General features: G+C 49.2%; 1 pseudogene; it reads left to right on the top strand.

The window, feature by feature from the left end:
• Positions 1 to 1,675: 1,675 nt before the first annotated feature.
• On the top strand, positions 1,676 to 21,984 carry LOC142047575 (uncharacterized; annotated as a pseudogene).
• The last annotated feature ends 4,028 nt before the right edge of the window (positions 21,985 to 26,012 follow it).

Raw genomic sequence — 26,012 nt, 5'->3', positions numbered from 1 at the left:
CTGGGAATCACACTGCCCAGCTGCTTAATCTCTCTGGCTTGCAGTTTAGTGTCTGTAAAATGGGGCTAATACCAGTTTCCCACCTCCCAGGTGTGTTGTGAGAATAACTACATTGTGAGGTGCTCCAGTACTTTAGTAACGGGGGCCACATACGTACCTAAGACAGAAAGATCACTAAGGGAAAGTATTGAGTAGTACTGGATATCAACAAGACCTTCCACAGTCAAACTAGTTGGGATCAAAATTATATAAAGGATACCAGCACCTTATTGGTCAGAGCTTTGGGGAGCTACTATTTAACTGGGACTAGGATGAAATTTCCCCCATAGGCCAGTTATGGCATACACCTTTACCCCAATATAACACCACCCGATATAACACAAATTAGGACATAACTCAGTAAAGCAGAGCTCAGGGTGGGGGCTGCACACTCTGGTGAATCAAAGCAAGTTCGATATAATGCGGTTTCACCTATAACGCGGTAAGATTTTTTGGTTCCCGAGGACACCGTTATATATAGAGGTGCATTTGTCCATCAGGGGCAGAAGATGGACCATGATTCTGATCCAGTGCAGCAATGCCTACATTCCTCTGGCCTTTAAATAAGCAGCAGCTATTGAAACATAGAGAACAGCCCCAAATCTCTTACCTTCAGTCCCCCTCAGTGCTGCTGACTTATCTCTGAGAAGCAGCAAAAGAGAGATTTGTCTGCTGCATCTCCCTCCCTCTGTCTTTCACTGTCTCTGCCTCTTCTCTTTATACAGAGAGCAACTGGCAAGCCCCAGTTCCACAGAACTCACTGGCAAAACTCCCACTGGCCAAAGTTTGAGCTCCTAACATCCAAGATCCAAACAATGTGACAGGTGGAATCAATATCTCAAAACTCTGCAGCGTCATCACTGGTATCAACTCTTATCTCGAAGGTTGTGGAGAAGGTCCTATTGGGCAACATCCATTCGTCAGTGCGGGGGTTGAGGACAGTGCTGGGACTGCAAACTCCCATTCTGGTACCACTTGCAGGGTATGGGGCTCTGAAGTGGCTGAGAGCAGCAATCAGTCTCCGTACAGACACCTTATAGGAAGATGTGGGGAACTGGGCCTCTCTGCTTTAGGGGACAGCCTGCTTTTTCTCTCAATGATGTTGATTTCTTGTCTGTTTCATTCAGAATTCTAAGAGAGAAAGTTGTGTTATGTTGCAACCTTCCACCAAGAGAATTTGTGCTTTTATCTAACGTCTGTGTGTGTGGGCCATGAGCACAGCAATCAGAAGGCTAGTGGTAATTAACTCAACTAGGAGGTGTGGCAGTCCCATGCCAACTGCTGAGGAAAGATTACTGGGATCTGCAATGTTACCCCTGCCAGGGGAGGGGGAATCAATATGCAAAGTGCTCTGTGGTCTTACTCCAGGGAGCTGGCTATTCACTGTCACAGGTTATCTTTGTGTTAGTCTGGCCAGAGAGGGTTGGAACACTGCCTCATAGGGGCAGCAAGCTATTCCTATGGGTGCAGACCCACCACACTGTGAATATGCCTTGCTGTAGCCAAGAGTAGTAAACAACCAGATGCCCAACAGGAGTGGGAGGTGCAAATCCGTGGTGCAACAGGACACCGAACTGCATGCCCTTGACCAAGCTATGCATCCACATCGGGAGCTGGCAGGAAACACACATGGGGGATGGCTGCCGATGGTAAGCCCCATTGTGCTGCCAAGGGCCCGAGTCATTGGGAACACCACAGAAGGCTCGGGGATGCTGATCACAGGAGTATTGGAGGGTATTTGTTTTGACTGATTATTGGGAAATGATAGGTGTGGTGTGGTGGATCACAGAATCCCTCTTGTGGTTGCCAACTGATGTGCCAAGACTATTTCTTCCCCTACTTTCCCTGCCAGCTTGGGACTCCAGCATCCTGTCTTGCTGAGCCAGACATGCCAGTCTTCTCCAATACAGACCCAGGATCTGAACCACGTGCCCTTAACTGAAAGCAATTTAAGAAGTGTTCTTGTCTTTAACACTTAGATGCCCAACTCCCAATGGGGTCAAACCCCAAATAAATCCGTTTTACCCTGAATAAAGCTTAAACAAGGTAAACTCATAAATTGTTCACCTTCTGCAACACTGATAGAGAGATATGCACAGCTGTTTGCCCCCTACCCAGGTATTAACACATACTCTAGGTTAATTAATAAGTAAAAAGTGATTTTATTAAATACAGAAAGTAGGATTTAAGGGGTTCCAAGTAGTAACAGACAGAACAAAATGAATTACCAAGTAAAATAAAATAAAACATGCAAATCTAAGCCTAATACAGTAATAAAACTGAATACAGATAAAATCTCACCTCCAGAGATGTTTCAATAAGTTTCTTTCACAGACTGAACGCCTTCCTAGTCTGGGCACAATCCTTTGGTACAGCCCTGTCCAGATCAGGTGGTAGCTAGGGGATTTCTCATGATGGCCACCACCTTTGTTCGTTCACCATTATATATCTTTGCATAATGTCCCTCTGGGTTCCCACCCTTCCTTCTCAATGGAAAAGCACCAGGTTAAAGACGGATTCCAGTTCAGGTGACATGATCACATGTCACTGAACGACTTCATTACCCACTTGCCAGCCCACAGGTATACAGGAAGACTTACAAGTAAACAGAGCCATCTACAGGTAATTATCCTGGTTAATGGGAGCCATTAAGATTCCAAACCACCATTAATGGCCCACACTTTGCATAACTACAATAGGACCTCAGAGTTATATTTTGTATTTCTAGTTTCAGATATAAGAGTGATACAGTGATACAAATAGGATGAACACACTCAGTAGATTATAAGCTTTGTAATGATACCTTACAAGAGACCTTTTGCATGAAGCATATTTCAGTTACATTATATTCACACTCATTAGCATATTTTTATAAAATCATATAGAGTACAATGTCACAATATAACAAGGTTAAACCCAAAGATTTGGGGGTGACAAGGGAGGGCAGGAGCACATGAAAAACTCCCCATGTGTGCCCTGATAGGTATGGTTCTTTTGGTGGCATGTAGTATACGTACACTCAGCGCTCTCTCCTCCCCGCCCTTCCTCACCTCCAGCACAGGTATAAATCGCAGCATAGGCAGTGTGGCAAGGATTAAGCCCATGGAGTAAAGACATGCTACACTGCTATGTTTTGGCAATGTGGCATCCTGCTGCTGGAGCCTTTCTCCGCTGCAGGGGAAGAGCCCAATGGTGCTAGCAGGCAGAGGGTAAGAGGCTCGACCTTTCCCTGTTGCCTCCCCTCTGCCAGAGTCTTTCACTGACACATGTAGTGACACACACAGTGTGGTTTTCACTGTGGTGTTTAGCTACACATGTGCTACATGCTGCTGAAAGTGGCATGTAGTGTAGACGTAGCCACAGCATGCTCCAGAGGGAAAGGTGCAGCTGATGGATTTTAAACTGTTCTGTCACGTTTTGAACATTTATTTGACTCCTGGTCCTGCCTCAGCACAGTGGGATGAACTAGATGACCTCTCAAGGTCCCTTCCAATCCTCCATTAGATGTGAGAAGTGGGGAAGCTGGGTGATGAGGAGGCTTCTCGTGTGAATGGGTGAGGTTTGAAATCAAAGGGGTAATAGCAGATGTTTTCTCTAGGAGGGAGGGTACGTTCTGTTGTGCCTCTCTCACTTAGGGAGCAGTCTGCTTTCAGTCTCCCTGTAATTGGTTGGTGGAGTCTAAGGCCTGGTCTACACTACTATTTTAGGTCAAATTTAGCAGCATTATCTCGATTTAAGCCTGGACCTGTCCACACGATGAAGCTCTTTTTTTCGATTTAAAGGGTTCTTTAAATCAATTTCTTTACTCCGCTTCCGACAAGGGGATTAGCACTGAAATTGGCCTTGCTGAGTCAAATTTGGGGTAGTGTGGACACAATTCGATGGTATTGGCCTCCAGGAGCTATCCCAGAGTGCTCCATTGTGACCGCTCTGGACAGCTTCTCTCAACTCAGATTCACTGGCCAGATAGTCAGGAAAAGGCCCGCAAACTTTTGAATTTCACTTCCTGTTTGGCCAGTATGGCGAGCTGATCAGCACAGGTGACCGTGCAGAGCTCATCACCAGAATTGACCACAGAGTCCCAGAATCGCAAAAGAGCTCCAGCATGGACCAAACAAGAGGTACAGGATCTGCTCGCTGTATGTGGAGACGAATCCATGTTAGCTGAACTCTGTTCTAGTAAACAAAATGCCAAAACATTTGAAAAAGTCTCCAAGGGCATGAAGAACAGAGGCTATAACAGGGACTCGTGGCAGTGCCACATGAAAATTAAGAAGCTCAATCAAGCCTACCAAAAAACCAGAGAGGCAAATGGCCAGTCTGGATCACAGCCCCAAACATGCCGCTTCTATGATGAGCTGCATGCCATTCTAAGGGGTGCAGCCACCAGTACCCCAACCCTGTGCTTTGACTCCATAAATGGAGTAGGACACAACACGGAAGCAGTTTTGGGGGATGAGGAAGATGATGAGGAGGTTGAAGATAGCTCACAGCAAGGAAGCAGAGAACCCAGTTTCCCCAACAGCCAGGATCTGTTTCTTACCCTGGACCTGGAGCCAGTAACCCCCAAACCCACCCAAGGCTCCCTCCCAGACCCTGAAGGAGAAGAAGGAACCTCTGATGAGTGTACCTTTGTAAATATTAGACATGGTTTAAAAGCAAGCATGTTTAATGATTAATTTCCCCAGGCATTCGCGGCCAGTGCAGCTACTGGAAAAGTCTGTTAACTTGTCTGGGGATGGAATGGAAATCCTCCAGGGACATCTCCATAAAGCTGTCCTGGATGTACTCCCAAAGCCTTTGCAAAAGGTTTCTGGGGAGGGCAGCCTTATTCCTTCCTCCACGGTAGGACACTTTACCACGCCAGGCCAGTAGCACATGGTCTGGAATCATTGCATAACGAAGCATGGCAGTGTATGGTTCCAGTCTTTGCTGGCATTCTAACAACATCTGTTCCTTATCTCTCTGTGTTATCCTCAGGAGAGTCATGTCATTCATGGTCACCTGGTTGAATAGGGTGATTTTATTAAGGGGACATTCAGAGGTGCCCATTCCTGCTGGGCTGTTTGACTGTGGCTGAACAGAAAAGTTCCCCACTGTTAGCCATGCGGTGGGGGGAAGGGGTGAAGCCATCATCCCAGATAATTGGGTGTGTGAGGGGGGCTTAGTTGGGTTTGTGCTGAATGCTAACTCGCAAACCTCAGCCCCTCCTTTTAAATTGCCAACCCATTTTAAATGGCCAACACAATGGGTGCTTGGTATGAGAAATGAGGGCACTGCTGTTTGAAACCATTCTCAGGTTAAAGAAGCCAAAAGACCGTGGCTTACCACGGCTGCCTGCAAGCTGAATTCTGTTGCCCGGACCTGCGTGAGTGATCTCTCACACCAAATTGGCAGGCCCTCCCTCAATAAGAGGCAAAATGCGACCTTGTAACGAAAGCACATGTGCTATGTAATGTTAACAGCAAGGTTTGCCATGAAAGAGCGTACCCATTGTCAGGAGCGTCACCAGGGTTTCTGGCGCCCTAGGCAGAATTTGGGGTGCGGCATTTTGTGCGCTCCCCATGGGGCATGCGGGAGTTTCTGGTTCCACTTCCACCATGCCACCGAAGAAAGACCCTCCGCCAAAATGCCGCAGGCGACAGCGGCAGTCATTGAGCTGATCAATTGCCTGCCGCTGTTTTCTGCAGCACATCGGCAGAAGGACATTCTTCGGCGGCACGACAGGAGCAGAACCAGAAGCTCCTGTGCACCCCGGGGGAAAGGGCACAAAATGCCGCCCCTGAATCCTGGCACCCTAGGCGACTGCCTAGGGTCGCCTAATGGTAGCGCCGGCCCTGCCCATTGTTCTATAAAATGTGTCTTTTGAAATACCACTCTCCCTTTTTTTTTCCTCCACTAGCTGCATATGCTTCTCCTTCCCAGAGGCTAGCGAAGAGTAGAAGATAAAAAAAACGCACTCAGGATGAAATGTTCTCTGAGCTCCTGCTGTCCTCCCACACTGACAGAGCACAGCAGAATGCATGGACGCAGACAATGTCAGAGTGCAGGAAAACACAAGATGAACACAAGGAGAGGTGGTGGACTGAAGAGAGTAAGTGGTGGGCTGAAGATGATAGGTGGCGTCAGCTTGCTGACAGAAGTCAGGAGTCAGTGCTCAGGCTGCTGGACCATCAAACTCATATGCTCCAGCGTATGGTAGAGCTGCAGAAAAGGCAGCAGGAGCACAGACCACTGCTACAGCCTCTGTGTAACCAACCACCGTCCTCCCCAAGTTCCATAGCCTCCTGACTCAAACGCCCAAAAACATGGTAGAGGGGCCTCCAGCCACTGAGACATTCCACCCCAGAGGATTGCCCAAGCAACAGAAGCAGGGGTGGCTCTAGACATTTTGCCACCCCAAGAAGGGCGGCATGCCATGGGGGGTGCTCTGCCAGTCGCCAGGAGGGCAGCAGGAGGCTCCGGTGGACCTCCCACAGGCGTGCCTGTGGAGGGTTCGCTGGTCCCGCGGTCCACTGGTCCCATGGCTTTGGTGGACCTCCCACAGGCACGCCTGCAGGAGGTCCACCGGAGCCATGGGACCAGCGGACCCTCCACAGGCATGCCTGCGGAAGGTCCACCAAAGCCACCTGCCGCCCTCCCGGTGATCAGCAGAGCGCCCCAGCAGCATGCCGCCCCAAGCACGCGCTTGGCTTGCTGGGGCCTGGAACAGCCCTTGAACAGAAGGCTGTCATTTAATAAGTTTTAAAGTGCAGTGTGGCCTTGTCCTTCCCTCCTCCCCTACCCCACCTGGTGCTTACCTCCATCCCCATCCTTCCCTGGCCACCTTGGAAGTTGTCCCCCTATTTGTGTGATGAATTAATAAAGAATGCATGAATGTGAAGCAACAATGACTTTATTGCCTCTGCAAGCAGTGATCGAAGGGAGGAGGGGAGAGTGGCTAGCTTACATGGAAGTCAAGTGAACCAAGGGGGCCAGGTTCATCAAGGAGAAACAAACAGAACTTTCACACCATAGCCTGACCAGTCATGAAACTGGTTTTCAAAGCTTCTCTGATGCACACCACACCCTCCTGTACTCTTCTAACCACCCCGGGGTCTGGCTGCGCATACTCAGCAGCCAGGCAATTTGCCTCAACCTCCCACCTCACCATAAATGTCTGTCCCTTACTCTCACAGATATTGATGCATGCACAGCAAGCAGTAATAACAATGTGATTTTTGGTTTAGCTGAGATCTATCTGAATCAGTAAACTGTGCCAGAGCGCTTTTAAACGTCCAAATGCACATTCTACCACCATTCTGCACTTGCTCAGCCTATAGCTGAACAGCTCCTGACTACTGTGTATGGCTTCATGAGCCATGGCATTAAGGGGTAGGCTGGGTCCTCAAGGATAACTATAGGCATTTGAACATCCCCAACAGTTATTTTCTAGTCTGGGAAGAAAGTTCCTGCCTGCAGCTTTTGAAACAGACCAGAGTTCCTGAAGACACGAGCATCATGTACCTTTCCTGGCCATCCCACGTTGATGTTGGTGAAACATCCCTTGTGATCCACCAGGGCTTGCAGCACCATTGAAAGGTACCTCTTTTGGTTTATGTACTCGCTGGCTTGGTGCTCTAGTGCCAAGATAGGGACATGGGTTCCATCTATTGCCCCACCACAGTTAGAGAATCCCATTGCAGCAAAGCAAATGACCTGCACATTTCCCAGAGTCACTATCTTTGATATCAGCAGCTCTTTGATTGCATTGGCATCTTGGATCACAGCAGCCCCTACGGTAGATTTTCCCACTCCAAATTGATGCCCGACTGACATCAACTATGAGGGCTGCTCTCATCTTGATATTCTAGTGCTTCAGGGGAAAGGAAAGCAAGTCACAAAGTTCCATGAAAGTGCCCTTATGCATGCGGAAGTTTCGCATCCACTGGAAATCAGCCCAGACCTGCAACGCTATGCGGTCCCAGCTGTCTGTGCTTGTTTCTTGGGTCCAGAATCAGCGTTCCATGGCATGAACCTGCCCCGTTACCACCATGATGCGCATATTGCCTGGGCCTGCACTTTGTGAGAAGTCTATGTCCATGTCATCACTCTCGTCACCGCGCTGCCGTCGCCTCCTCTCCTGGTTTTGCTTTTGCAGGTTCTGGTTCTGCATATACTCCAGGATAATGTGCGTGGTGTTTACAGTGCTCATAATTACCACGGTGATCTGAGTGGGCTCCATGTTCCCAGTGCTATGGCGTCTGGACTGAAAAAAGGTGTGAGATGATTGTCTGCCGTTGTTCTGACGGAGGGGGGGCGACTGGTGACATGGCTTACAGGGAATTAAAATCAACAAAAGGAGTGGCTTTGCGTTAAGGAGAAACACAAACTGTCACACAGAATGGCCCCTCAAGGACTGAACTCAAAACCCTGGGCTTAGCGGACCATTGATTTCACAGAGGGAGGGAGGGGGGAGCAAATTAATACAAAACAAATCGGGTCAATTTCTTGTTTTGATCCACTCCATCTATCTTTTACTTCTTAGGCTGGCAGCAGACGATGCAGTACAACTGCTAGCCATTGTCATCTCCTGGCTGCTCGACAGAAGATGGGAATGACCTGGCTGAGTCACTCCCACATCTGCCCAGGCACCCCTGACCGACCTCACCGAGGTCGGCTAAAAGAGCATGCAGGAGTACAACAACGACAGATACCAGTCGTAATGCACCATCTGCTGCCAAAAGGCAATGAGCTGCTGCTGTGCACCAATGCAGTCCCACGTCGGCCAGAACCCAGGAGACATACAGTGATGGTGAGCTGAGCGGCCACCATGCTTGCCGTGGTATGGCATCTGCTCAGGTAAGCCCGGAAAAAAGGCGCAAAACGATTGTCTGCTGTTGCTTTCACGGAGGGAGGGAGGGACAGGGGGGCCTGACGACATGTACCCAGAACCACCCACGACACTATTTTTGCCCCATCAGGCATTGGGATCTCAACACAGAATTCCAATGGGTGGCAGAGACTGTGGGAAATGTGGGATAGCTACCCACAGCTACCCACAGTGCCACGCTCCGGAAGTTGACGCTAGCCTCAATACTGTGGACACAGTCTGCTGAGTTAATGCACTTAGAGCATTTTGTGTGGGGACACACACAATTGACTGTTTAAAAACGATTTCTAAAAAAACAACTTCTATAAATTCGATCTAATTTTGTAATGTAGAATAAAGAAATAAAGCAAAATAAAGTAATTTCGCATTCTTTCGGGAAGAGTATACATGTTTTTCCCCCTGAACACAGTCCTTTTTCAAAGAGAGGAGAGATGTGATGGACTATGAAAACAACACTATTATTTTTTATTATCATTATGTGTGACTTGGTTTCCCTTGTTTGGTTTGTATTGCTGCTTGCTGGTATGCATAGAGTTAAATCAAAGGGGGTGGCATAAGTGTGAAAGGGTGTCAAGTCTGTGAATTTGCCAACGTGTCAGTTAGATTTTAAAGCTGAAAGCTAACAAACCAGATTTACCAATTGGATGAGTGTTACAGCCATTTTATCTGATAGGATAGAACCAGTTTATGGAGTCTGTGCAAGACTCCCTAGGGGTCGGTACCTCTCTGGAGGTGTTTGCAAGCTGTGTAGTTCACCTTCATCACTGCTTTGGTTCTGGGGAGCTGTGGCATGCAACCCCTGGCCCACAGTCATCTACGAGCTAGTCATACACTTACTACTGTAATTCACAAGCTGCATGGGGCTGCAATATCCATCATCTCTCCCCCATAAAGGAGGGGGTGAACCTAGGGCGCCCAGCCAGCCTCGTAGAGGACCCCATGTCTTATTCCATGGATGGTGTTTCAGCCAGTCCCTTTCATAACTTCACATTTCAGCTCATCAAACAACAGCCATTCTGCTGACAAGCCGGCACACAGCATTCATCAAGCTGTGCAGCACCCCTGTGTATTTTCTCTCATTAGAACCAAGGGGGGAGATCTCTGGGGGGCAGCTCTCACAAGCCCCCTCTTGCCTCTGTCGCCTGAAAACATTCGGGCATGAACTTAAGACCCGACCCTCTGTTGGAATTATTAATATGGGAAACCACCACACGCTAATTTAACCATAAATTCCTTTATTAAATCCAAAGGCTAAATGGTACATACAATTGTTCTAAACAGGCCTACAAAGCCTAACTAAAAAGCTATTTATTGCACCCAAAGAGCACAAAAATATTTATAAGTGTAACCCTTCTGCTAGGTGGAGCCAGCAGCAACAAGGGCCAGGTTCAATATCTAGGGGTTCCTTTTCAACAATACAACACAAAATCAGCTCAAGCCCCCACCCAGTGACTTGGGACAATTACACACCACCCCTTGGGTGCCTCTAAGAGGCAATACTTCCCACTCACAAGCACAGAGTCTGAGTGTAGCAAAAACTTTTAATAAAAGGATGGAATTAACTCTCATAAATTTAGGAAAACACCACAACTAGGGCTCATAAACACACACAATGAGCAAAAGACCCACCCCCAAGTAAGTTGGGCAGTGTCCTTTTCCCCTCAGTCTCATGTCCAGCAACCTAAAAGTCCCTTTAATGTGCCTGTCCCTTCTCTGTACCCCACTCACAGTTGCTGTCCTTGGCCAGTGCAGCCCGAGTTCAGTGGTTCATCCACAGAGTTTACCTCCAAGGGTGAACGCAGGGAGGAATAAAGCTGGGGGGTAGAGTAAGGAGGCACCTCACATGCTTCACTGCTTGGGCACTTAACAACATCCAATTGCCACACCTCTGGGGAGCTTTGGCCCTCTCCACCAGCCTCTCAGCCAGCCACCCTGCTAGCCACACCCTTTCACCAGCCACCCACTTGCCAGGCCTCTCCACCAGCTCCCCACTCACCAAGATATCTTCAGAGCACCCCAAGTTCTCAGTGATTTCAGCTGTTAGCAAGGCAGTCTCCTGCAACATAGACACTGTCCTAAAAGAAATCTAATACCTAGACCAAAGTATCTGTGATTCACCTCTAAGTTAGCTCTTCTATTATTCTATAGACAAGCATCAAACAGCATGTACAACTCCTAACCCACCCCTCCACTTTTTTCAGTTATTGGCCTTTGGAACCCATTGCCCCTGCATAGTGAGTGCTGTTGAGTTGAGGGTGAGTCCCTCCATTGGGGTATGCCAGGTATAGTTCTGCTGCCTTCGGTTCACACAATGAGCCCGGGCCACTGTAGGGAGCCCTGGACCCTCCACCTACCCTTGGCAAGGGGCTGCAGTGCCTGAGAGCCTCAGGGGAGACCCTGGCCTGTGTCTCCACACAGGCAGGCCCCAACAGGAGTGAAGAGCTGGAGGTTTCTACTCATATTTTCATAGATTATTAGGGTTGAAAAGGACCTCAGGAAGTCATCTAGCCCAATCCCTTGCTCAAAGCAGAACCAATCCCCAACTAAATCCCCAAATGGCCCCCTCAAGGACTGAACTCACAACTCTGGGTTTAGCAGGCCAATGCTCAGACCACTGAGCTGTCCTTCTCCACTTTCACTGTGAAAGCAGCCTCCTCACCAATGCACAGGGAGCAGCTATTCCATGTGTCTAAGGATCCCCCGGCAGTGCACCGGGCCTGCAAGATTCCATCCTTCCTGCTTGCAGCCCCCACTGATAGTTGAGAGGTCTGGATATCTCTGCCCCTAAATTCATGGCCGTGGCCTCTGTCGGCAGCTCCTGAGACCTGTGTCTCCACCATAGGCAGCTTCCCTCCTGGTTTAACTGGCAGGAAGACAAAAATGACTGATTTGTAAGCCAGGGACAAGCTTTGCAGAGCCTGAATTTTTGACAGCCCAGTTGCCCCCCTGCTCAAAGCTGTCTATGCCACCCCCCAGCTCTAAGCACTAGACCCCACTCTCCTCCCAGAGCTGGGGATAGAACCCAGGAGTCCTGGTTCCCAGCCCCCTGTGCTAACCATTAGAAAGAACTGCTGGACCAAGAGACTACAATTCCCACAAGACACTACTCACATTGTTATTTCTTAGGAGAGGAAATTAAGGCATAGAACTGCTAAGGGACTTGTTCCTACCCTTACACTGTGACTCAGCTCTCCATTGGAAGCAGAACCCAGCAGTCTTTTTTCTTAAACTCCTTCTGTAACTCGCTAGTCCAGGGTATCCTACACCACCCTCCTAGGGCTGGGAACAGAACCAGCAGCTCTGCTTAGTATACAGCACTGCCTCTTTGACCACATATTCCCATTATTAACTCTACCACTGGCTGATACTGCCTGGTCCCTCTTGACATAGCCTGGTATTTGGTTCGGGGGGGCGTGTCAGTGAGCTCAGGTGGGTTGTACTATTGTGTCCATTGTTCTTTACCCAACAACAACAGCACGCACTGTAGTGTATTGGAACAGAGTGCCAGCCGCACTCAGAGCATTCTAGGGTTTTGAAGCCGCCAGAAACCAGCCAGAGCAGCAGTGTGCCTGTAGCTCGGCCTTGCATTTAGTGAATGTCAGTATCTGAGTTCTAGCCGTGCCTATGTGGCTTCTCCGTATGGTCTTTGCTAGCTTCCAAATCATACAACACGGTGAGCATTGTTATGGGGCTAGCCAGCCATTTCAAGGCACACTACCCTCCTTCCCATACTCCGCGCACACAACTGTAAATGTCTCCTCTGTGCACCAAAACTAGATCAGCCAGATCGAGTCCTCTGATGGGGCTCAGAAAGAATTAGCACTGGTGATTGAACCTTGGTGGCACCACTATCCTCTATGGACCATGTTTCTGATCCAGTGAAACAATTACATTCCTCCAGCTATTAAACAAAAGCAGGTACTGAAATGCCAGAGAAAAACCCCAAATCTCTTATCTTCCACCCCTCAGTGCTTCCCAATGAACCTCTGAGAAACAGCAAAAGAGAGATTTTTCCAATCTCCCTCCCTCTGTCTCTGTTTCTTTCCTTTATATCAAGAGCAACTGCCAGGCCGTAGACACTGCTGACTGCTTTTCTCACCGAGCTTTCGGGACAGTTTTCAGACCCCATGCCACCCTGCCATGCGATGAGTGTACTTGGCTGTCTGGTTAATTAATGACAGAGCCAGGCCCTGGCTCTCTCAAAGGGCATATCTACATGCCAATAAAAGATCTGCAGCTGGCCCAGGTCAGTTGACTCGGGCTTGGACTGCAGGGCTGTACAACTGCTGTGTAGACATTCAGGCATGGGCTGGAGCCTGGGCTCTGGGACCTTCCCTCCACGTGGGGACCCAGAGCCAAATATCTACACTGCAAGTTGGTAGCCCCACGAACCTGCATCAGCTGAGATGGGCCAGCCGCGGGTGTTCTGTTACAGTGTAGACAAACAAGGGGATCCCAGACAGGGGCGGCTCTAGGCACCAACTAAACAAGTAGGTGCCTAGGGCGGCAAAATATATGGGGCTGCATAATAGTGGGGCTCCAGCTCATACCTGAAGCAGCGTCCCGGGCTGGATCCTGACCGCCCCGGTGGTCAGTAATCAGCCTGTTGTTCTGCCGCCGAGTGCGGCAGGGCAGGGAGCCAGCTAACTGGGGAACTTGTCTCCACTGCTCTCCCGCAGGCAGCGGCCACCCCCAACCCCTCAGGCAGGAGCTGGTAGCACGGCCCTGCCCAGCTGCAGAGGACAGGCTGCTCCTCCTCGGCTTGTCCCCACCGCTGCAAGCAGAGGAGTGGCCCGTCCTCTGCAGTCGGGGAAGGGCCGCGCTACCGGCTCCAACCTGAGAGGGTGGGTGGTGGCTGCTGATCGCAGGAGAGCGGCACGAACAAGCTGAGGAGCGGCCCATCATCTGCAGCTGAAGCAGGGCCGCACTACCAGCTCCGCCTGGAGGTAGGGGTGGCCGCTGACCGCGGAAGAGCGGCAGAAGCCAGTAGCGTGGCCCTGCCCGGCTGCAGAGGACGGGCAGCTCCTTGGCTTGCAGTGGCAGGGACAAGCAGAGGAGGAATGGCCTGTCCTCTGCAGCTGGGGCAGGACTGCGCTACCGGCTCCTGCCTGGGAGGGTGGGGGGTGGCCGCTGACCGAGGGAGAGCTGCGGGAGCCGGTAGCGCGGCCCTTCCCCGGCTGCAGAGGACGGGCAGCTCCTTCTCAGCTTGTCCCCATCGCTCTTCCGCGGTCAGCGACCACCCCCCACCCCGCAGGTGTAGCATGGCCCTGCTCCGGCTGTAGAGGATGGGGGGAACATGGTGCCCAGGCGGGCCGCTCCTACTGCGTCCTCCTCCTCCTCCCCTCTGCACTGCTTCCTGCCACGGGAGGGGAGAGGGGAGCAGAACGGCAGCCCAGGATGAGCCCAGCTCATGCCAGGGCCAAGGCGAAGACCAAGGATAAGCGGGGCTGGGACCGGCGGTGTTCGGAGATGAATCCACCTCAGGCCAGATCCGCAGCAAGGTAAGGGTTGGGCCAGGTGGGAGGGTTTTATTAAAATTAAATATTAAAATTACACTAGCAGGAAAGGTTTCAGAGTAGCAGCTGTGTTAGTCTGTATCCACAAAAAGAACAGGAGTCCTTGTGGCACCTTAGAGACTAACACATTTATTTCAGCATGAGCTTTTGTGGGCTACAGCTCATCCAATGAAGTGATCTGTAGCCCACGAAAGCTCATGCTGAAATTAATTTGTTAGTGTCTAAGGTGCCACAAGTTCTCATGTTCTTTTTACTAGTAGGAAATTGTTTAATTTCACTAACTACAAATTCTCTGTTTTCATTTTTTTTTAAATTGTAAACAGTCAAAACAAAACTGCAAAGTGCAAACATGTAAAAGCCAAAAAAAAGCTGGGGGGGAGGGAAGCAGCTACAATTTTTTTTGCTTGGGGCAGCAAAAAACCTAGAGCTGGCCCTGATCCCAGATCTTCCTCTTTGCAGATGTTTGAACGTTTGAACTATAATCTGAAGCATTTGCAAACTCAGCTACACTGTTTGAATTGAGGCCAATGACCCCTCAGATATTGACTAATTTCTGGTAAATTCTGTAAATATCCCACACGCTGCCAAATCCTGATTAGCCAACATGTCTCTGCTTGGACCCTTCCCTCCCCCCCAGCCAAACAACTACAAAAGACATTTCACCAGTTGAATCCCAGAGAGCCCTAGTTCTTTGGAACCCCAGAGAAGGAAATAACTTATTTTTGCTGGCCTGGTAAATTACCACTGGCCTGCGAAGGACTAGACATTGTACAATAGCTAACATGTGCACAGCCTACAGGATAAGAGATAACTCAAGGGGTGACAGCTCGGGACGCTCTTGGTTTCGCTTCTCCCATTACTCAGATCTAGATTGGATCTAGAAACCCTGGTCTCGCTTAATGTCAACGGGAGATTAGCTAGTGAGTCCTGCAGAACTGGAGTCTGGCAATTGCTCTTAGTACAAAGGAAAGAAGCAGAGACAGAGAGAGGGAGGCAGGACAAATCTCTCTCTTGCTGCTTCCCAGAAGTAAATTGAAAGCACCAAGGGGCTGAAGAGAAGAGATTTGGGGTTGTTCTCCGATGTCCAGTACCTGTTGTTTAATGGCTGGAGGAACATCATTGTTTCACTGGAGGAGAACCATGGTCCATATGTTATAGAGGTGCAGCCCATTGCATCACGAGTTCTGTTGAAACATCAACATTTCTAAGTCCTCTTAAACCAACTAGGTGAGTCAGATTCTTTTGAAATGTGGTGTGTCCCAGGAGAGTGCAGAGTAGGGTTAGGGATCCAAATTTGGGGTCCGTTCAGCTAGTGGTTGTGGAGATAAAAGCCCTGGAAAAAATCACTGTGACGGGTTGGATCACAGAAACCTCCCTGGGAGCTGCCACCTGATGTGCCAAGACTACTTCTGCACCTGCTTTCCCTGCCAGCTAAAGACTCCAGCACCCTGTCTTCCTCAGTCAGACACTCCAGTCTGCTCCAGCAAAGACCGAGGGTCTGAATTACTTGGCCCAAAACTGCAGGTTTACTGAAAGCAGCTCACAGAAGTGTTCTTGTCTTTAACACTCAGATGCCCAACTCCCAATGGGGTCTAAACCCAAATAAATCTGTTTTACCCTGTATAAAGCTTATACAGAGTAAACTCATAAATTGTTCGCCCTCTATAACACTGACAAAGAGACATGCACAGAAATATTGGACTTTGCCCTAGTAGGGCCCCGAAGACTGATGGGTGACCTTGGAAAGCTTTTAGCATGCATATAGGGATTTTGGTTGATTTGTTTTCTCTTCTGTGCCTTTACTCTAAGAATAAATGTGCATTGTTTTGTGAAGACTGGCTGGTAACTGGCAGACAGCCCCTGGAGAATGACTCACCACAGGTACTGAACCCTTGGCAGGCTGGCTCAGGAAATCACAGTGTGGTGCAGAGGGACTGTAGGCTGAAACTCTTGGTCTGAAGGGAGCGAGACACAGGGATCTGCCCAAGAAGCCTCTGATGGAGGGACTCTGAAACGTTAAGTGACTGCACTCGAGGAAGTCCATGCATGAGGCGATTGTCAAAGATGCAGTTAACCTTGAAACTGTGACAAAACCTTCACAAAGAAATGGAGAATGGCTGTCAGTTGGCCTGGGGGCTCTGGGACAGTCCAGGAGAATATATCTGAGACACTGGCTATGGGAAGAAGGAGGATCTGAGGGCCCTACACTGCGTCCAGTCTCACCTCAGTCCTGGAAAATCATGGAGCAGGTCCTCAAGGAATCATTTTGAAAAAGGGACTTAAGAGGGAAGAAGTAGACAGTCAGCATGGATTCACCAAGGGCAAGTCATGCCTGACTAACCTAATTGCTCTTATGACAGATAACTGCTCTGTGGATGAGGGAAGCAGTGTTGTAGTTGTCCTTGACTTTAGCAAAGCTTTATACTGCTCCACACGTTTCTGCCAGCGAGTTAAAGTAGGGCTGGTATGAATAGACTATAACGGGATAGAAAGCTGGTAGATCATCAGACTCATGGTAGTGATCAATGGACCATGTCTAGTTGGCAGCCGGTATCAAGCAGAGTGCCCCAAGGTCGGTCCTGGCGCCGGTTTGTCCAATTCTTTCATTAATATCTGGAGGATGGCGTGACTGCACACTCAGCAAGTTTGCAGATAACATAACTGGGAGGGTGTATGTACACTGGAGGATAGGATAGGATACGAGAGGACTAGACAAATTAGAGGATTGGCCAAAAAGAACCAGTGGGTTCAACAAGGAAGTGCGAGTCCTGCACTTAGGGATGATAGATGTAATCCCATACTACTGTTACAGACTAGACCGAATGGGCTGGCAGGCTAGCTTCTGCAGAAAAAAGGACCTGGGGTTACAGTGGCACGAGAAGCTCTGTTATGAGTCCACAGTGTCCATTGAGCCACGAAGCTAACAGCATTTTGAACTGTTGTAGTAGGAGCATTGCAGTAGATCGGGGATGTGATCATTCCCTCTATTCACACTGGTGATGGCTCTGATGTGGAGTATTGTGTCCAGTTTTGGCCCCACACTACAAGAAGGATGTGTGAAATTGGAAAAAGTCCAGCAGGGGCAACAAAAATGATTTAATGTGCTGGAGCACATGACTGATGAGCAGAGGCTGAGGGAACTGGAATGTTTAGTTGTGCGAAGAAGAATGAGGGGGATTTATGGTTGCTTTCAACTACCTGAAAGGGTTCCAAGAGGATGATCTAGACTTGTTCTCAGTGGAGCAGATGACAGAACAATGTCTCAAGTTGCAGTGGTGGGGGTTTACGTAGAATTAGGAAAAACTTTTACTAGGAGGTGTGAAGCACCTGGAATGGGTTACCTAGGGAGTGGTTATTCTCCGTCCTTATAGTTTTTAAGGCCCGGCTTGACAAAGCCCTGGCTGGGATGATTTAGTTGGGTATTGGTCCTGCTTTGAGCAGGGGGTTGGACTAGATGACCTCCTGAGGTCCCTTCCAACCCTGATATTCTATGATTCTATGGTGGTGGGGGTAGGAGGCCCTCTGCACCAGAGGAGAAACCTCTCACACATGGTGCAATATGTCACTGTGAACTGTAACACCCCAGAAACAGCTGCATATCAGCGACAGGCGTGCATTCCCCTGTATGGTATTGCTGTTACTCAGCTGCCCCGCCTCAGAAATGGCTGCATAGACATATAGATTCTAAGGGCAGAAGGGACCATTGTGGTCATCTAATATGACCTCCTGCATAACACAAGCCAGAGAATTACCCCAAAATAATTCCTAGAGCAGATCTTTTATCAAAACATCCAGTCTTCACTGAAAAATTGCAAGTGATGGAGAATCCACCATGACTCTGACAGTGATCATCCTGTGGTGTTGCCATGTGATTGTTACACAGCTGCCCCACCCCAGAGAGTGCTGCATCTCAGCACTGGGTGAGCCATCCTTATGCAGTGGTGCTGCTTAGCTGTTACCCAACTGCCCCACCCCAGAGGCAGCTGCATTCTGGCACTGACTGAGTGATCCCTGTGCATTGTTGCTATCTGGCTGTTAGCCAGCTGCTGCACCCCACCCCAGATGTGGATGCATTTCAGCACTGGGTGTGTGACTTGTGTGCAGCTTCTGGTCCTCCTTGACTTGGGGGTCAAATTGCAACTGGAGTCCTACATGTGAAAAGACCCATTTATCATTCCTCAACTGCCCTCAGCCAACTAGTCCTCTTGGCCTAGGGTTGGATTGGAACCAGCATCTCCTAGAGGTGAAAGGCCCAAACTCACATTCCCTGCTCCCTTGAGCCAGCCAGTCCCCCCAGGGGCTGGAGTGGGACCAGCACCCCTTAGACACAAGAGCATTCCTAACCCCCTCAAAACATTACCCCAAGTGACCTACCCCAGGGCACATCAGGCAGAGCTAGAAGCAGGAAACAGCTCCTCCACTTTCCACATACCCATCTTTTCGCTCTGCAGTGGGATCAGGCAGAGAACAGTGAGCATGTGCACTCTGGCCCCAGCCACAGTGAGAGGTCTCTTTGGTCTCTTTCACAAGGAGTAGACAGTTACCGTAAGTCCATTCACTTGACTGAGGGGGAGGATCAATATTAACAGTGTCAGATAACAAGCTCCCATCCCCAGAGCAAGCCTGGGATAAAAAGAAATATACACATCAAATTCTTTACATAGCAGCTGCCAAATTCAATAATCCCTTTGAAAAAGAGCCAGGAGACAACCTCATCTTTCATCACACTTTACACACAGGCTCAGCAGAATTGGATTTTTATTTTTTCATCATTTTGATGGACAAGATCAATGTTTATTGGTAAACAATTTTTTATGGATTTAAAATTTGCTCACTTGGAAATTCAGAGCAACCAAGTCAGACAATTCTTTAATAAGAGTAGACGCTGAAATTCAAGAAGCTGAAGTTTGATAACCTGTTCAAACATAAACTGTCAACCTCCTGTCCAAGTCTACAAAGTAAATACCCTTAAATCAACAAATCCTGCCTGTTTTTCCTAATTCTTCACTAGCCCACTGGTGACAAGCCTAAATCAAAAGGCTAAATCACTGGAATTTGACTCTAATCAGTTCTCAAGCAGCATTTTTCTTACTTTGCCAGGCTGTAAATTCTGATTATCAACTGTGGAAATATTTTTTCGTTGGGGTGTGTGTGTGTGGTGAAATGGATGATTTCCAGTATTGACCAATGGAAACCTAATCCTTCTAAACTTGCTTATACAGTGCAGGGTGTCACAAAGGAAAGTAGTGGGAATATAAGCAAATATGATACACAAGGAAAAGTGAGAGCCTAGCATCTACTCTCAAACTGGGAGGAGGCATTCCAGGCTAATTACAGGTCTGGCAGCTGCCCTCATCCTAGGTCATAGAACAGCACACTGCATCCTTCAGTGCACAAGTCTGTCTCTGTCACAGAGTGTGGGGGAGTCCGGGCCCTGCAATCCCCACTTCCTGAGATTCACTGTGACTCTCAGCCAGCCAGTAAAACAGAAGGTTTATTAGACAACAGGAACACAGTCCCAAGCAGGGCTTGTAGGTACAACCAGGACCCTTCAGCCAGGTCCCTCTGGGGGCAAGGATCTTAGACCCCAGACTCAAGGTTCCCTGCCTCTTCCCAACCAGCCCAAAACTGAAACTAAAAACCCCTCCAGCAGGCTCTCTCCCTTTGTCCAGCTTCCCAGTGAAAGTGTTGATTCCCCCCGCCCCCCTTCCTGGCTCAGGTTACAGGCTCAGGTCCTGTCCCTCACTGAAAGTCATCCCCTGCTCTCCCATCCCCCGTGCAGACAGTCTCTACTACGTCACATTTCTCCCCCCTTTGAGACTGAACTGAGCCGGGTCACTCTGCCCAGTGACCTGGGGAAGTTCAGGGCCCCCTCTCCGGGACAACACGTCCTCTGTCAGGTTGGCACTTCCCTTCACATGGACCACGTCCATGTCATAGTCCTGCAGGAGCAGGCTCCACCTCAGGAGCTTGGTGTTGACTCCTTTCATCTGGTGCAGCCAGGTCAGGGGAGAGTGGTCGGTGTACATGGTGAAGTGTAGCCCAAAGAGATATGGCTCTAGTTTCTTAAGGGCCCACACCATGGCCAGGCATTCCTTCTCGATGGCCGCGTAGTTCTGTTCCCGGGGTAGCAACTTCTTGCTCAGGTACATGATGGGTTGTCTCTCCCCCTTTTCATCCTCCTGCATTAACACTGCCCCCAGTCCCGTGTCTGAGGCGTCGATGAACACCATAAAGGGCTTGTCAAAGTCTGGGTTTGTCAGAACGGGACCACTGACCAGAGCCTCCTTCAGCACCTGGAAAGCCTCCTGGCATGCCTCAGTCCAGACCACCTTGTCTGGCTTCCCCTTCTTGCATAGCTCAGTGATGGGGGTGGCTATGGCACTAAAGTGAGGCACGAACCTTCGATAGTACCCCGCCATCCCGATAAAGGCTTGGACCTGCTTTTTGGGGAGAAGGCCAGTCTCTGATCACCTCCACTTTGGCTGGTTCCAGCTTTAGGCAGCCGCTCCCCACTCGATGGCCCAGGTAAGACACTTCAGCTATCCCCACCTTGCACTTCTCAGCTTTTACAGTCAGCCCAGCCTCCCGGAGTCGGTCCAGCACTTGTATAACCTGGGACACATGATCCCTCCCAGGTCTGGCTAAAGACACAGATATTGTCAATATATGTCACAGCAAAACTCTCGATCCCCCTCAGTAGCTGATCCACCAGGTGCTGGAAGGTGTCCGGCGCTCCCTTGAGGCCGAAAGGCAGGGTCAGAAAGTCGCAGAGCCCCAGAGGGGTGATAAAGGCTGATTTCAGCCTGGTAACTGCAGTCAGCAGCACTTGCCAGTAGCCCTTGGTAAGATCCATGGTGGTGAGGTACCGAGCGCCTCCCAGCTTGTCTAGGAGCTCGTCAGGCCTGGGCATGGGGTAGGCATCAGATATAGTGATGGCATTAAGCTTTTGATAGTCCACACTGGCAGCTGCCCTCATCCTAGGTCATGGAACGGCACACTGCATCCTTCAGTGCACAAGTCTGTCTCTGTCACAGAGTGTGGGGGAGTCCGGGCCCTGCAACCCCCACTTCCTGAGATTCACTGTGACTCTCAGCCAGCCAGTAAAACAGAAGGTTTATTAGACAACAGGAACACAGTCCCAAGCAGGGCTTGTAGGTACAACCAGGACCCCTCAGCCAGGTCCCTCTGAGGTGCAAGGCTCTTAGACCCCAGACTCAAGGTTCCCTGCCTCTTCCCAACCAGCCCAAAACTGAAACTAAAAACCCCTCCAGCAGGCTCTCTCCCTTTGTCCAGCTTCCCAGTGAAAGTGTTGATTCCCCCCGCCCCCCTTCCTGGCTCAGGTTACAGGTTTAGGTCCTGTCCCTCACTTAAAGTCATCCCCTGCTCTCCCATCTCCCATGCAGACAGTCCCTACTGTGTCACAGTCTCAGCTGGCAGGTCACTTTCACGCAGATGAGCGTGCCTCTGGGGAAGCAGGAGGTCCGCAGGAAGAATGGCAGCCATGAACTGAGGGAGAATGAAGCAGACACATCAAAGGCATACCATGGCAGCTGAGGATCTCAGAGCATTTAACAGAGGCCTTATGCTAAGGGACTGGATTAGGAGCTGGGAGGTCAGGGTTCAGTCCCAAGCTCTGCCACAAAATCCTCACGTGACCATGGGTAAGTCACAGCCTGGCTCTGTGCCTCAGTTTCTCCATCAAAAAAGTGGGGGCAATGATCCTTCATCTGTAATAGGGCTGGTCAAAAAGGGTAACCAAGAGCCTACTTTGATGCATCTCCCATTGTGGAAGCACCTGCAGCTCCCTGAAGACAAATTTGTCTCCCAGTGAAACAGGGACCACTTGTTGCACTAGCAGCCTTTGAAGCATCTCTGTAGGCACCGGACTCAACCAGAAAGACTGGTACAGGTGAAATTACAGGAGTAGGTGCAGAGTCCACGGTGCCTTTTAGCTGGGCAGGTGAGGGCTTGATTAGAACATAAAAATGGCCATACTGGGTCAGACCAAAGGTCCACCTAGCCCAGTATCCTGTCTAATGACAGTGGCTGATGCCAGGTGCCCCAGTGGGAATGAACAGAACAGGTAATCATCAAGTGATTCATCCCCTGTTGCCCATTCCCAGATTCTGGCAAACAGAGGCTAGGGGCACCATCCCTAATAGCCAATAGCCATTGATGGACCTATCCTCTGAATTGATTTAGTTCCTTTTTGAACCCTGTTATAGCCTTCACAACATCCTCTGGCAAGGAGTTCCACAGGTTGACTGTGTGTTGTGTGATGAAATACTTCCTTTTGTTTGTTTTAAACCTGCTGCCTATTAATTTCATTGGGTGCCCCTAGTTCTTGTGTTATGAGAAGGAGTAAATAACACTTCCTTATTTACCTTCTCCACACCAGTCATGATTTTACAAATCTCTATCATATCCCCCCTTAGTCGTCTCTTCAAAGCTGAAAAGTCCTAGTCTTATTAATCTCTCCTCATATGGAAGCTGTTCCACACCCCTCTTCATTTTTGGTACCCTTTTCTGAACCTTTTCCAATTCCAAGATATCTTTTTTGAGATGGGGTGCCCAGAACAGCATGCAGTATTCAAGCTGTGGCCATGCCATGGATTTATATAGAGGCAATATGATATTTTCTGTCTTATTATCAATCCCTCTCTTAATGATTCCTAACATTGTTAGTTTTTTGACTGCCACTGCACATTGCGTGGATGTTTTCAGAGAATTATCCACAATAAATCCAAGATCTTTCTTGAATGGTAACAGCTAATTTGGACCCCATCATTTTATATGTGTAGTTGGGATTATATTTTACTTTGCATTTATCTACATTGAATTTCATCTGCCATTTTGTTGCCCAGTCACCCAGATGTGTGAGATCCCTTTGTAATTCTTCACTGTCTGCTTTGGACTTAACTATCTTGAGTAGTTTTGTATCACCTGCAAATTTTGCCAACTCAGTATTTACCCCTTTTTCCAGATCATTTATAAATATGTTGAATAGAACTGGGCCCAGCACAGACCCGTGGGGGACACCACTATTTACCTCTTTCCATTCTCAGAACTGAGCATTTATTCCTACTCTTTCTTTCCGATCTTTCAACCAGTTACTGATACATGAGAGGACCATCCCTCTTATCCAATGACAGCTTACTTTACTTAAGACCCTATGGTGAGGGACCTTGTAAAAGGCTTTCTGAGAATCTAAGTACACTGGATCCACTGGATCCCCCTAGTCCACATGCTTGTTGACCCCAGATTGAGGTGTCATTAGAAGAGGTTTTGAAACAAAATTGATAAAGTAAACAGTAATAAGTCACCAGAATCTGATGCGATTCACTCAAGAGTTCTGAAGGAACTCAAATGTGAAATTGCAGAACTACTAACTGTGGTAGGTAACTTACTGTTTAAATCAGCTTCTGTACCAGATGACTGGAGGACAGCTAATGTGACATTAATCTTCAAAAAGGGCTCCAGAGAGGCGAGCCTGGCAATTACAGGCCAGTAAGCCTAACTTCAATACCAGGCAAACCAGGGCTGGTGCAAACATTTAGGTGACCCAGGCGGTCACCTAGGGTGCTGGCATTTGGGGGGTGCCATTTTCTTCAACAACGACCGCGGCAGCTGGATCTTCAGCCACCCCGGTCACCACCGGCATTTAGGCAGAGGGAGGCTAGGGCAGGGGAGCGCGGGGAGGGCCGCCTGCAGCAAGTAAGGGCGGGGGGCATGCAGGGGAACTCCTCACCCCAGTTCACCCCTGCCCTGCCTCCTCCTCGAGCACCCTGTCGTGCTTCACTTCTCCCGCCTGAAAGGCTTGTGGCGCCAATCAGCTTAGGCACCGCAAGCCTGGGAGGTGGGAGAAGTGAAGCAGCCACGGCGTGCTCGGGGTGCTCATGCGCGGAGCAGGGGTGAGCTGGGGCGGGGAGGGTGCCTCAGGATGGAGAGGGGGAGCTGCCACGGGGGGGGCACCTCAGGGCAGGGGCGCAGGGGTAGGGAGGGCACAAGGTGGAAGTTTCGCCTAAGGCGCGAAACATCCTTACACCAGCCCTGAGGCAAACTGGTTCAAACTATAGTAAAGAACAGAATTGTCAGACATATGGATGAACGTGGTTTGTTGGGGGAAGAGTTAACATTATTATTGTAAAATGAAATCATGCCTCACCAACATAAATATCTTTTTCTAAGCCAACAATTGGGCAAAATCAACACAAACTCCTGTAAAGTTTCAGTGGTGTCAAATATGCATTTTTCACTGAAAAAAAAAGCTTTGTGTAAGAAATTTTGCCCAGGCCTTGTCTGCAGGTCCATTCCATGAGATCATCCAGCTAATGTCCCTCCAAGGGCGCTCAGTTGCGTTTGTTGGCAATGCAGATATCAAGACAATAGCACGGACATAATTTGCCATGGTTTGTCTCTAGCCCAGACCAATGTCAAGCCCACAGGGAATGCCCAAATTGATCTCACCTACCACAGAAGCTGTGGGATCTCCAGAGCTCTGGAGTCACCCCAGCAGCCTGGCAGGTCACTGCATAGCTGGCGAGGATCTGACACACGACAGCCTGCTTCCCCCTGAAGGAGCACTAGTCGAACATGCAGTCTTGGAAGTGTTTGGATTGATTTTAAGGCAGTAATAAACTTTTAAGTGTTATTATTTTGTTGTAGGTTTAGCATTTTAAAATAAGTAAAAGAATGCTATCTTTTTTTTTATTTTTTATTTTGCTTTCTTGGGTGTCCAATATTTTTAATATTTTTTTTTAGCCTACTGACCCATGGGAACCCTGGGATGCCAGTTATTATCTTCCTTCTACTCCTTAATCTCCTCCTTAACATCATCTTCCTCATCATTGTCATCATCAGTGGCATCTGCCAAGGGATGTAGGCAAGGAAATAGCATTTACAACATGTTACGCTGATGCCCACTGGGTTCATATATATGTGTGGAGGCTTCAACCCCTTTTCCTCACCTATACTTCCTCATCCCACTAAATTTGCTCTATTTTCCTGGAGGTGGGTGAACCCCCCTTCAGGGTGGCCCTGCCCCTTCCACCTGAGGCCATGCCCCTACCTCACCCCTTTTGCTACCCTCACCTGCTGGATCCCCAAGGCCTCCCCCACCACCATGGCTGGAGGACCCCCAGCTGAATCACCTCAACCCCCGGGCCACCAGCCAATCCAAGCAGCAGCACAATCCCTGAGCTGGCCCTACCCCTGGGCAGGCTGGCCCGAGCCACCCCAGGCCACTGGCCCGCCTGAGCTCCCACAGGCTTAGAGGGAAAAGGGGAGCAAGGGCAGGGTCCTGGGACAGAGCATGGCTGGGGCATGGCCTGGGTTAGGGGAGACTTAGTTTCCCCTGGCCTATTATACCCACCACCCATGCTCATTTTTCATTGGCTATTTTTTTAGTTCCCCTTAGACTCATTGACATTTACATCACTCACTAACAACTTGTGGTTAGCACATTTCAGGCACTTTATGTCTGTGAAAATGCTAAAAATACTCAAAGTTCCTTTCTGTGATACATTGCAATATTCTATTTCCTAAACACCAGCAGTTAACACAGCTGTTACTGTACCCGTTTC

This window comes from Chelonoidis abingdonii, chromosome 11, assembly GCF_003597395.2.
Source record: "Chelonoidis abingdonii isolate Lonesome George chromosome 11, CheloAbing_2.0, whole genome shotgun sequence".
NCBI lineage: Eukaryota > Metazoa > Chordata > Testudines > Testudinidae > Chelonoidis > Chelonoidis abingdonii.
Note: the sequence above shows the minus strand (reverse complement) of the source record. Positions and strands in the feature narration are given on the sequence as shown.